Source organism: Stegostoma tigrinum, chromosome 22, assembly GCF_030684315.1.
Source record: "Stegostoma tigrinum isolate sSteTig4 chromosome 22, sSteTig4.hap1, whole genome shotgun sequence".
In the NCBI taxonomy this organism is placed as follows: domain Eukaryota; kingdom Metazoa; phylum Chordata; class Chondrichthyes; order Orectolobiformes; family Stegostomatidae; genus Stegostoma; species Stegostoma tigrinum.
In genome coordinates, this window is record NC_081375.1 from 28,662,404 (window position 1) to 28,676,520 (window position 14,117).

The window sequence follows — 14,117 nt, forward strand, 5'->3', positions numbered from 1 at the left end:
AGTGATAGGTTACTAGCTCTTTGCCTGGGGATCTTTTTTATCCACATGAAAAATAATTGTTTTGTTTTAAAGTTGGCTCAGAGGCTTTCGCTGGATACTGTGTAAGGTATGATAACACTATAAAGCGTGATGCACTGGTAAATGCACACATACACAATAGCAAAAGACATACTTGTAAATGAATTTGGCTTCACAGTAAATATCAACATATCTTACTGTCACTGATGTGGAGCAGGGAAGAGTAGGTAGAAGCAGCAGCGCTGGAGCAATAGACTTGAAGTAGGCCACAGAGAAATGATGGAGAGAGATCTCTTGCTGCAGCAGTCAGTCAATCACGACAGAAAAGGAAACAGCAAGCCTGCCAACTAATGCAACAGCCAGCTGTAGCAAATGTGTAGAATTCAGCGCTAACTGAGAAAGCTGTCGTAAAATTCCCCTATCTGCTACCATTGCCACGGCTGCTTTGTTGCTACAGGCGCTATGCTCGGATGAACTGAAGCAATTAACCAATTGTGAAGATGCGATCTGGGAGAATGTGGAATACCTTGGTCTGTATGGAGAAGGAGGGGAAGGGCAGGAAGGTAGAAGATGAAGGTCTTGAAAGAGTGGGTTGGTTGGGAGTGGATGGCAGTTTCCGCAATTCACAACTTCTTGGCTCATGTCTAACATTTGCATGTGGATATTCTTCTGTGATAACCTACTGCTTGTATATATTGGAGAAGTTTAACTTTTGCATGAAGTCGCATTAAGTTTGTGCATTCTTACCGAGCACTGAAAGAAGATTGTGCTGTGAATTTCCATAGCTCCGAGTCCCTGCACGACTTGAACTAATGGAGTACAGTACAGGTGAATCAACAGACGGGAAAAAATATTAGTGGGAGAACACAGATCTGTATTTTCAAACCTGGTAAGTGCAGCCAGGCTGGAACATTGTGAGGTTGTGAAAATGTCTCAGTTCTCTCTCTACCTTTCTGAATGAGAAGTTAGGGCTGGCAAATAAAATAATCAAATCTTTATCATGCTCTCTCTGTCTGTCTGTCTGTCTTGGGAGGGAGCACTTGTGAGGAAAGAGTCTTTAGATTAGCAGATGCTTATAAATGTCCACATCCTTCCCTTTTAGAACTTTCCTAATTATCAAAGTAGAAGATACTAGTGAGAAATTACTGGCTTTTTTACTTTCAAAAATTTCTTTTAAATACAGTGCTTAATGTTGGTCACATGTAGGTGTGCATCTGTTTACAGTGGGATGTCCAAGAGGCAATCCAAGTCTTAACTGACATTTGAAAATATTCTTTCTTGAAACCTGCTAACATATTGTTATTTGCATCCAATTTTTAATGTGTTCGGATTGAATTTATGGATTGGAAGGATTAGAAAGGCTTTTCCCTGGAAGCACAGTGTCAACGATTGGTAAGTCTTAAATGAAAGCATCAAGATTCATTTGGATCAGAAATTTGTGCTATGTGGAAAATAATGGGTATGTGAATTTAAACTTAGTTTTGTATCTGGTCTTGGTAACTCCATCCTTGTGACCCATAAGTGCTAAAAGCTTGGCAACTTGAAATTAAATCGACTTTAAATCATTACTGAAATGGGTTCACTAAGAGATTGCAGATTTGAGACCATAAGACATAGGAATGTAAACATACCACTGAGTCTGCTCTGCCATTCAATGAGACTCTAGTGTTCTATTGCAGAGAGATTTGTCTATGCATTCCAAATAACTACACTCGTTTTATTTTTAAATACCTTTCCATCACCCCACTGCATTACCAAAAAAAAAGTTACACAGAACTTTGCATTGGGCTCCCTGTAATGTTCAATGTATGCCAAATAGAAAAGAACATGATGACTTATATTTTATGGATGTTATTTGCTGATTTGTGTTTTCTTCAGCGAATGCTCGTTTTGTAAGGATTGCATGCTTGTGTAATGTAAGACACACATACTACTCATGCTGTTAAGACAAACTGCTTTGTCCTTTAAGTTGGCAAACTTAATTTCATATCAAGTCAATATTAACAGAAAACCTACATCCTAACCGGTTGAGATTGTTCAGAAATGGTTTGCTTTAAGGTTCAGTGTTGGGTACATTTTTGTTCTTTGTGCATATGTAACTTATTTGAACTTGGACACAAAGAGAAGAATGTCAACATTTGCTTTGGACATAAAAACAGGAGATGTAGTAATCTGTTTGTAAAAGACCTCAGAAGACTTGTGCAGGTTAGCAGATTACAGAAACTATTTTGTGTGAAAGAGTGAGAGACCAGGTATTTTCAGAACATACAATGAATTGAAAGATACCACAGAGCTTAAGGTACAAGGATTGAGATGGAGAAAAGCTTCAAAAATGGATAATGGTTTTGTAAATTGGTGCCAGGGACACAGGAACGTAAGTTCTAATACATTTATCCAAGGCAATGGTTAGGCCTTATTGAGAGTACTGCAGTCTTGGATACCTGTTTTATGAAGGATATTAAGGTGACATCAGCACGAGAAACTATAGTAACAGGAGGTACTGAGAGGCTTGGACTTACATCACAGCAGTGATTACTAAAACTAGATTGGACAGGAGTTTAGAAGTTATGTGTTTTGATAGCATGTGTAGGGAATGGTCATTTCTGGGATGGAAAGTGAGAAGTTGTTATTAATTTGAGAGCATCATTAAGGGAGAGATAAAGAAAGGAAAGGAAAACTTCATAAATAATTATTAGAGTACAGAATGCTTTGCCGCTGCTGAGCTAAAGATCATTGAAAACCATACCAATAGAATGTACAAATCAAAGGGTACCCCTGAAGAAGAATTTTTGATCAAAGTACAAAGTGATGTGCTTATATGTAATAGACAATATTTTCAGATATTAAAATCCAGTTAATAAGATGGTGAATACAGAAATCGACCATAACATGGAGGAACTGAAGTAGGCCATTCAGCCCATCAAGTTTTTTCTGCCATTCAATGAGATCGTGGCTGATCTAATAATCCTCAATATCACTTTTCTGACTTTTCCTCATACCCCTTAAGCCTCTTATCGATGAAAATTTTGTCTATCTCACCCTTCAATATACTTAATGACCTAGCTTCCACAGCCCTCTGCAATAAGGAATTCCACAGAATCACTGGAAGAGATTTTCAATTGTGTATTACATGGATGACCCCTCATTTTGAGACTATGCTGTCTGGTCCTAAACGTTTCCCATAAGGAGAAATGGCCTTTCTGCATATACCCTGTCAAGTCCCTGAAGAATTCTGTAACTTCAATGAACACAGCCCAAAGTAATCAACCTCTTCTCATAAGATAGTTCTTCCATGCCTGAACATGTATCGTGCAGTTAATAAATCCTTAAAAAATGGAAAAACCTGCAAAGTGACCTTCAAATTGAAGGACCCAAATTCAATTCGCTCAAAGCTCATTCACTTATACAGAGTTAATATTGAACCGAAGGTCGAGAAATGTAATTGGAACAATTATTGTCCTGATGTATACAAAGCTTTTATTTTACAATGATACCGTAAGACAATCAGAACTGCATAAATAGAATTAGCAAGTTTCTTTTTGAAATAACATTCTCATAAACATCTCTAACCATTCTCAATCAATACACAAACAGCTTCCTGTGTTTTGTAATAGGGTAAATTAATTTTTGGATTTTTACGACTTTTCTGCTTTTACCTTACAGGTTGCTTTGAAAACAATGACTAACTAGCTGAGCAATTTCCCATCACTGCAGCAAATTACAAACATGAAACAAAGTGCTTCTAGATCACCAATACAATTATTTCTCACACCAAGATGGATCACCGTTCAATTCCAATGACTGTAGGCTCCAACAAACTGACTTCAAAGTTCTAATTCTTCACAGAATCTAGCTTGATCTCCCAACTCAGGTAATTAACTTTTTGCTGCTATGATTACTATAATGTAAGGGATGACTGTTGTAAATACTACCACATTAACAATAGTCATAAAATTCACAGGGAAACATTTGTTGTATTAACTCCTCTGGGTAGCATATTGTTCTCATTCATCTTTTTCATTTCCAAATTCCTCCCTTCATCTCCTGGAAGCATCGACTCATGATTGAATGTTTGAGTATCTTTGACTGTTTGTGTTGGCTTTCCAAGTTTTAGGCATTACAGTTTTAAAATTAAGGGGGTGATTTTAAAATCTACACATGCTGGGTAACCGGCCATAAAGGCAGTTAAAATCAGTCAGTTGGCTGCTAATCTTAATAGCTTCAATAGAGAGAGGATTGAGCACTCCTAACCAAACCACACAATCTTTTATTTTGCACACACATATTGCAAGCAGACTGGAAGATTTAACTGGTAGGCCTGAGTGAGATTTTCAGGGAATCCTGCCGTGGAAGATAATCAAGGCTATGCAAGTATTCCCCCCCGTCCCCCCAACCCCGCCACTCCTTGTGGGGTTAGAAAATGCAGATGTTCACATCTGTACAACTGTAGGAAAAACAGCTAGTTATGAAGGGCAGTGCAGAACTAGTCTCAGTTAGACAGCAGGGATAGGCACATCCACGGCACAAGACCCAACAGCAGGTTGGAAAATTACAGTCATGGTACACATTTTCCAGTGGAACAGGTGCCTGGAAGGGACCACGAGGATAAAGCTACCAACTTTTGTAACATTCCTAACATTGTCATTATTCATATTAAAAAGGCAATCAATCGTGTTCTGGGTTTGATTATTTGCACTCTCTTTTATTCTGAGCCTGTACCTTTGCAACTCTCCCAGGCACAATCCTTGACTTAACAATGACAGGCAGAATATCCATCCAAGCCCCAAACTCTACTTGGTTGTAAGGACACTACAGGGCAGTATCTAGTCACAACTTACTCCAACTTATTTTCTGACACTCAGTTGAATGTGAACCACCCCGACACTGCCCTACATTTTCCTTTCAGGTAATTTCATAACAGTAGTCAAAGCATTTTGCCAGGAGGAGCGAAACAGATTGCTGTCTTCAGCTGTTCCAAATAAACCTGATATAACAGTTATAGTCCGTGTCAAAGTTTTTTTTCAACAGCTGTTTAGGAAAGCTGTTGGAAACCCAATGGTCTCCCAATGTGCTTGAGCAGTTAGGAATCCTGCTCTTTGGAAGTTACTTCCTCTATGTGAATCCAAACAGTCTGTAATAGTCTTCAATTGGAACAATATTAATTTTGAAATTAGCCAATGTAAACTTTAACTAAATCACATGCGAGGGAAAATGAATGGAATGCTTAACACTCAAAGCTAGTAATGCATACAGGAACAGCATCACAAACGGTACTATACCATCACTGTGAGGCTGACAGGCTTAACAATACTGCAGGATCCAAAGAAAGTTATCAAGGGTTTTTCATTATTCCAGATCCAAATGTATCATTCAAATTTGAAGATGAAATAATTTAAACATGGCTATATCTATTCTAACACCAGCGATTGATTTTTTTTGTTGTAAATGATAACATTTTAAGAATGATATAGACACAATTGGATGTTTGCTTTAGATCAAATATGAACATGGAACCAATCATGAAACCCTACACATATCAGACAGGCAAAACTTTGAGTTATGCATTTATGATTCTATTGGGTCAGCACAATTCTGCGGCTAACAAACTAATGTTTCCTGCTCTTATCTCCTAATTAATTACAACTCCATGTGTAATCCCATGGAACTAGGGATGATAATTATGAGGAATATTGTGTGCAAGTCAAATTTAAAAGGATGATGATAAATAACAGCATCACAAGAGGTGATAACAATTTAGTAAACTCTGAACAACATTAGAAGGCACCCACCATTCCTCTTCTTCACTCATTCCTATCTATGATTGGAGAGCCTTGAAAACTATGCAGCAGAATGATTTGTTGGACATTGACACCTCATAGTGATGGTACCAGGAGAGCGCTAACACAGCTACCTTTGGGAAGAGGAGGTTACACTTCAAGATTTCTCGTGAAATGTGCCACCTATGTGAGCGTAGGAGTTCCAAAGCTGCAAATGAGCACTGCAGGGCACGTCTTAGGTAGACTGACCTGCTTGGCATCCCTCTTTAGCTCCTGCGGTACTTCCAAGCAGGTCAACTTGGATTATCTCTATTGGCAAACCCTTTGGTACCAATAGCTTGGGGTAAAAATTCAATCACAAGTGTTTCAAGGACTCTCAAAAGCCTAAATGCCACACTGAATTACAATAGAAAAATGGCTTTCAGTTATAAGCATGTTAAAAGTCCTCATGCCTGCAGGATCTAATGAGACTTCCTTCCTGCCAGGTTTCAATATGAGGAACTTGAAATCCTCAGGCCTCAGTGTGGCACAGTGATCTTCTCTTCTCCTTTTTACATACATGAAGCTCTAGCCTTGATTGATTGGGGACCGCAATATGGCTGTTTCCATTGCCAAAAGATTCAGCAGTGCTCAATACCCTTCTGAAAGCAGTGGAGTAACTTTTCATCTAACTCTTCTGACCCTCTCTGTGTGCATCTGAATCTCTGGATGTAAACATGCAGTTGTTGATTTTCATGGAAGCTAGCTGGACCAGTACCTACATAGCCTGGAAGATCATGGGTTTATGATTGAGGCTTGAATCCATGGCTTAGTGAAACTTCGCAGTGTTCCCTGCAAATATCTGACTTTATGGGCAATCTTTCTCTGCTCTTGCTAGTCCACTTCTACAGGGAATAATGCAAGAGAAGTATTGAGTGCAGTCACCATAGTATCCATATTAAATAATCCAGTTAGAACAATCCTATACTTGCCCTACTGCTGCATAAAATTATTTCTTATTGGGCAGGATTTTCAGGCCCTATGGAGGCTGGGTGCCAATCAAACCAGTGCTGGCTGGAATGCTGTATTCTCAACTCCAGTCCAATGAGCAGCTGTTTAGGGAGAGGTGGGCTTGGGAGCCTGGCAAGGTTAGGTGGTTAGCCGGTTCGGCCGGTTGGAAATTTGTTCGCAACAGGGACTGCAAGCTTCCTTAAATTTTCAGTCACTTTCAGTTTCCTGCTGCTACGGGAGGGGAGGGAATGAAGCAGTGCACTTCGAGAGTTTGACACTACCCCACCCCAAAGCAGGGTTAGTGCTCCTTTTCTGGGTGGAGTCAACAATTGCTGTCAACAATTCCAGCTTATCCATTTGTAGACATGGCTTCAATCCAAAGTCCCAAAAGCCGGAAGTGAGTAGCGACTGCAAGTATCTTTCACAGGTTTTAATGAAGAGGACCTTCTCTCTTCACTCCCTGATAACATATCAGACATTCCGGCACACGTATATAACAAAGAGCTGCTCACTTGATTGCGGTGGCCATCAGATTTCCGAGTCACTTGCAGTGGTGGAGTTTTAAGGTGTGCAAGAAAATTCTTTATCGTATTTAAACGGGAAAAAAAGCTCTCATCAATTATTAATCGCACTTAAAAAAGGAGCCCTTACGTACAGAAAGTCCCTGCTCCCGAAACAAAAGCAACAACTAACATGAAAATTTGATAGAATTATTCATACACCCACCCACCATTCACCATGCATTGCACTAATTAAATGAAAAACATTGAAAAATACTCAACTGTTGCACTGACAACCCGATCTAGCAGCCAGCTGTGTTTTCACTAAAATTATTCAAAAGACCTGTCACTAAAATTTCACCAGATTCACGCTCGGGTTTTGCAACTGTACTGGGAGAAGATTTAGCTCAATATAGATTAGGGGCCATTGTTCGCTTTGCTTGTTGATAACGTTTTTTTCTGCCGTTGCAAATTATTATCCAGTGAAGGCATTTGGGATAAAGCGTATAATGCTGTTATTCGTAATGAAAAATAACCGTAAATCACAATGCACCTGCAAAAATGATCTTTTAACACTTACCCAATAACTGACAAACTATTTAACTCAGTATGTAACTCAGTATGTTAAGCGCTTATCTAACTGTGTAGTGCAGTTACTTTTTTAAAAACACAAAATTAGATCAATACTGAACACTGATATAAAGAAGTAACTTCAGAAGTGCTTTGGTGCAAAACGAGAGCTTCCACTAAGCTAAGGAAGCGCTTACTGTATAGGAAGAGTTGGAGGAAGTTATAGGGCTTTAGAAACAAAAAAGGGGAAGGATACAGGGCACATACAGACAATGACAAAGTCGGGTTCACCTATCTACATAAGGGAAAAGACAACTATCTTGTAGACATGTCAACAAAGAGAAATAAAAGACAATCATGCAAACAACAAAGCACATTCGACGATGAAAGCACATTTCTTCCTAGTGCACCAACCTGTCTCACTTTACATTGTGATCAGAGATAATGGGAACTGCAGATGCTGGAGAATCCAGGATAATAAAATGTGAGGCTGGATGAACACAGCAGGCCCAGCAGCATCTCAGGAGCACAAAAGCCGACGTGTCGGGCCTATTCGGGCCGTTTCATTTGTGCTCCTGAGATGCTGCTTGGCCTGCTGTGATCATCCAGCTTCACACTTTGCTATCACTTTACATTGTTATGTCTTCAGGGAAATTTTATACAGTTTGCAGCAGATAACGGAGCATCATTCAGAAAATTGCTCATTCTTTATGATGTAGGACTTTTCAAGCTACTTAAAATAGGAAGGCTGGAAGGTGAGTGTGCTTCTGAAATCTGAGGTCAGCGTAAAACACACAGTATGTACTTTATTCTGCAACTATTTGATTTACACAACATATTAAACCATTAGACATAGGAGTGGAAGTAAGGCCACTCAGCCCATCAAGTCCACTCCACCATTTAAATCATGGCTGATGGGCATTTCAACTCCACTTCCCTGCACTCTCCCCGTAGCCCTTGATTCCTGTTGAGATCAAGAATTTGTCGATCTCTGCCTTGGAGGCATCCAACGTCCCAACATGCTACACAGTGATTGTGCTTTAGCCTTATTTGTGCAAATGACGGTGTGAAAGTTGAAGAGATAACTGTGTGTATCAACTTGGAATGTCACATCTAATGTCCTCACACTTGGACTTAATCTCAGAAACAGCCCTCACTACAGTGTGAGTTTATATCATTGTCACCTAAAACAGAAACAGACTTTGCAGCTGTTGTCACTAAGGTACCAATGTGGCAATCGATGAGAAATCAGTAAGTACTGGGTGAGATGTAAAGCATGTTTTATGCCTGTATTTGTAGCCATCTATCCAAAAGATCACAATCTTCCCACCTATGAGTAACACTTGAACTGGAGCTTTAATACGGATTTTACTTACTACAACAGAGAAAAATGGCTCTGAGGGATACACAAGTCCAGGGAATATCAACACTGCAGTCATTTTCCTGATACAATCAATGAGTGCTTGAGATTGGGTGTACCACCATCGCACAGTAACTGGGACCCAGCTCTCTAGGAGACCTGTATGGCTCAGGCTGGGGGAGGTGGGGGTTGGAGCTGTTACACTCCGGGCCAGGGGTGGGGGTGCTATGCTCAGCTTGGTGTTGGGGGTGATATCCTGTGCTCATGGCTGGGGGGAGGAGGGGACGTGGGATGGGGCTGTTCAGTTGGAGTCAGGGCTCGGGCCCCCAGGTCGCGAGAAGCTGGGTTTCTGTGATTTTTGTCCCTGGCTTCGCTGTTGAGAAGCTCGATCATCCCTTCCCAGGTGAAAGATCTGGTGATTTTGTACTTTCACCACCCCTGCCTCCCCTCCACCAAGCACAACCAACAAATCCTGTTATTTAACACTGTCCTGTATGCCCCACTGGGTGGGATGCTCTTCGGAGGTTTGGTAAGGTCTTGATTAGCCATCTGGACTTTTCCCAAACTGTAGGGATTTCATGAAACAGATCCACAAAGTTGGGTATCTAAGAAAGATAATGGCCACGCAACAAATAAATCCACTTCAGACGAGGTATTTTCATATGGTATGTTTTTTGCTTCAGGCTGAAGAGGCCTAACCTAAAGAGGTAGCTTGTACCACTAGCGGTGTGCATAAAGCAACCAAGTGTTGTTGTGGGTTATTGTATTCAGCGGTGGTGTCTAGCACCAAGTTGCTGTACCCATTGGTCAGCGTGGTGGTGCTCACCAGCCCTGAGGAGCTGTCATCATTTTCGTCGGTCATCAGCTAGTGATTCCCAGGATTAATCATCTTTCAGCCTTACATTTGCAAGGTCCTTTAAGCAGAGTTTTGAATGTCCAATTGATTGTCTAACTCTGGTTATCTCACTACACAGAGAATCTGTGGACATGTGACCATCTTCTTTCCTGTAGACATGATGGAGACAATAAACCTATCCCTGTTTGATGACTGTTAATAAACTTTTGAGATGACTGTCATATTCATGACATTGTTCAGCCAAGATGTGCCTATCAATCATCACAGACAACAAAGATGGAAATTATTGAACTTGTTTAACTTGATTGGTAAAATTGCCTATGTTCAACAGGCAAAATGCTGAGAACAAAGGTTTTGAAAACCGTCAGCTTGCTCTTAAGGGTCAGTTTGATGTTATTTCTTGCGGGTTCTGTGAGTTGGCTAAAAGTCCTGCTTCAAAGGACAAATTGCCCTTCACTGTGGACCCAAAGTGGCAGACTTTGTTAAACATGGCCAATGGGATATCATTTAACATGGCCAGGAGGAAACAAGCAACAGATTATCCTGGAACCATGATTATCTTGACAGTAACAGAGAGGGAGAACAAATTACAGACACAAGATATCCATTATACTGCACCTGAGTTTCCATGTGAGAAACTTCGACAGCATCACCAGAACAGAAGTGTTAGCTTTCTGTCATATGATATGAAGAAGCCAATGTTGGACTTAGCTGGACAAAGTCAGAAATCACACGACACCAGGTTATAGTCCAACAGCTTTGTTTGAAAACACAAGATTTCAGAGCCTTGTTCCTTCTGGTGTGTGTGAGAGAGAGGTGGCATCAGACACTAGCTCTCTCTCGTGTGCGCATACACACACACACACACCCAGACAGTCACTCTCCCTCACACATACACACACACACACACACACACACACACACACACATATAGTCACTCAGCATCAGAGGAGCAGGAAGGCTGATGTTTTGGGCCTAGACCCTTCCTGCTCCCCTGATGCTGCTTGGCCTGCTGTGTTCATCCAGTGCTCCACCTTGTTATCTCAGATTCTCCAGTATCTGCAGTTCCTACTATCTCTCACACAGTCACTCCCTCTTTCTTGCTCTCGCTCTCACATACACAGACACACTCCATCCCTTAAACACACTCTCTCACATTAACTCTCCTCTCAAACACACACTCTCCCTCTCCCTCACACACACCCACATACTCACTCACCCACACATTCTCCGTCACAGACACACACACACTCTCCACTTCACACACAAACAGACTCACTCTCCACCTTTAACACACACACTCCACCTCTCACACACGCACTCCACGCACACATACTCTCTCTACCTTACATATCCACACACAAACACACTCTACAACTCACACACATCTACACACACACACTCCCTACCTCACTCTGTCTCTCTCTCTCTCTCTCTCTCTCTCTCACACACACACACACACGCACACTGCAACTCGCTATCTAACACACATACATACACACTCCATCTCACACATTCCCCACCTCTCACACACACACGCTTTCTCACTCTTCACCACATTAACACACTCTCCGTCTCACACGCCCCTCATATGCACTCCACCTCACTCACATAAACACACTCCACCTCTCACAGACAGACAGATACACACACACACTCTCCCCTCTCACACATTCACTCTCTCTCACACATGCACACACACACACACCCACAGTCACTGTCCCTCACACATACCCACACACTCATTCTCCCTCACATGCACACACGTAGTCACTCTCCCTCACATACACACAGCCACACACTCACTCTCACACACACACACACACTCTCTCCCTCTCTCTTTCTCACACACACACACACACTTCACCTCTCTCTCACACACACACACACTCCACCTCTCTCACACACACTCCACCTCTCTCTCTCTCACACACACACACACGCACACTCCACCTCTCACACACACACTCCACTTCTCTCTCACACACACACACTCCACTTCTCTCTCTCACACACACACACTCCACCTCTCTCACACACACTCCACCTCTCTCTCAGACACACACGCACTCTCCACCCCACACACACACTCTCAGACTCACTGTCCACCTTTCACACATGCACGCATTCCACTCACACACAAACACACTCACTCTCTCTGTCTCACACACCCACACACAAACACACTCTACAATTCACACACATCTACACACACTCTCTATCTCAGACTGTTTCTCTCTCACACACACACCAACTCTCCACCACAACACATAGACTGCACTTCACACACACACATACTGCCTCCACCTCATACAGACACTCTACCTTCTCTCACACACAGACACACACTGTCTCTTACGCTCTTCATCACACACACACACGCACACATATACACATTCTGCGCCTCACACACAAACCCCTTCCACCTCACACACAAACACTCTCCACCTCTCACATATATACACACTCTCCACCTCTTTCTCACACATACAAACACACAGATGCACACTGTCTCTCACTCTCAAACTCTCCATCACACACACACAAACCATCTCTCACACAAGTACACATTCTGAGCCTCACACACAAACACTCACCATTTCACAAACACATACAATCCACCTCTCACACATATACACACACACACGCTCCACCTCTCTCACACACACGCTCTCTCACGCTCTCACCACACAACACACACTCACTATTTCACACACACACAGCTGCACACACACACAAACCATATCACACACAGACACATTCACACACACATTCTGAGCCTCACACACAAACCCTCTCCACCTCACGTACTCCATCTCTGACACATACACACACACACTCTGTGCCTCTCTCTCTCTCTCACACCAACTCTGCAGCTCTCTCACTCATACATACACACACACACTCTCTCTCACACGCTCTCCACCACACAACACACTCACCATTTCACAGACACTCAGCTGCATACCCACACATACCATATCATACACACAGACACAGAAACATACACGCAAACATTCTGCTCCTCACACACAAAACCTCTCCACCTCACACATACTTCTGCTTTCACACATATGCCCACACACCCCTCTCTCACACATTTACACTCTGCACCTCTCTCTCTCACACATACACTCTCACACTCTCCACCACAGACACACACACACACTCTCTCTCATGCTCTCCACTACACAACACGCACTCACCATTTCACACACATTCGGCCACACATAGACACAAAGCATATCACACACAGACACATTCTCACACACATTCTACACCCCACACACACACAGTCTCCACCTGTCACATACATGAACACAGTGTCTCCATTTCGCGCACACACTCCACCTCTCTCTCTCACACACACACACACACACTCTCAAGCTCTCCACCATACACACACAAACCATCTCACATACAAACACACATATTCTGCACCTCACAAACATTCTCCACCTCTCTCTCATACACATGCTCTCTGCATGTCTCTCAGGCACACACACTCTACCTCACACAGAGGCACTCACTCTCTGTCTCTCTCTCTCTCTCTCTCATGCTCTCCACCACACAACACACACACACATCATTTCACACACACTCGGCCACACACAGACACATTCACACACACATTCTGCACCTCATACACACACACTCTCCACCCGTCTTTCTCACACACACAGTCTCCAGCTCACACACACCCCACCTCTCACAAACTGTTATACACACATACACATACCTCTCACATACACTTATATACACACACACACTTTCTCACTCTCCACCACACAAATACACTCTCCACCTCACACACCCAAGCTCCACCTCACACAAACATACATGCACGCACTGTACCTCATAAAAATATACACACCCCACCTCTCATAGACACACACACACATGCACATGCACACTCCCTCTCTTCACCTCACACACACTACACTATACACTTCCACACACATAGACACACACAGTGTCCACCTCACACACACACACTTCACCTCTCTCTCAAGCTCACCACACACACACGTATACATTCTGCACCT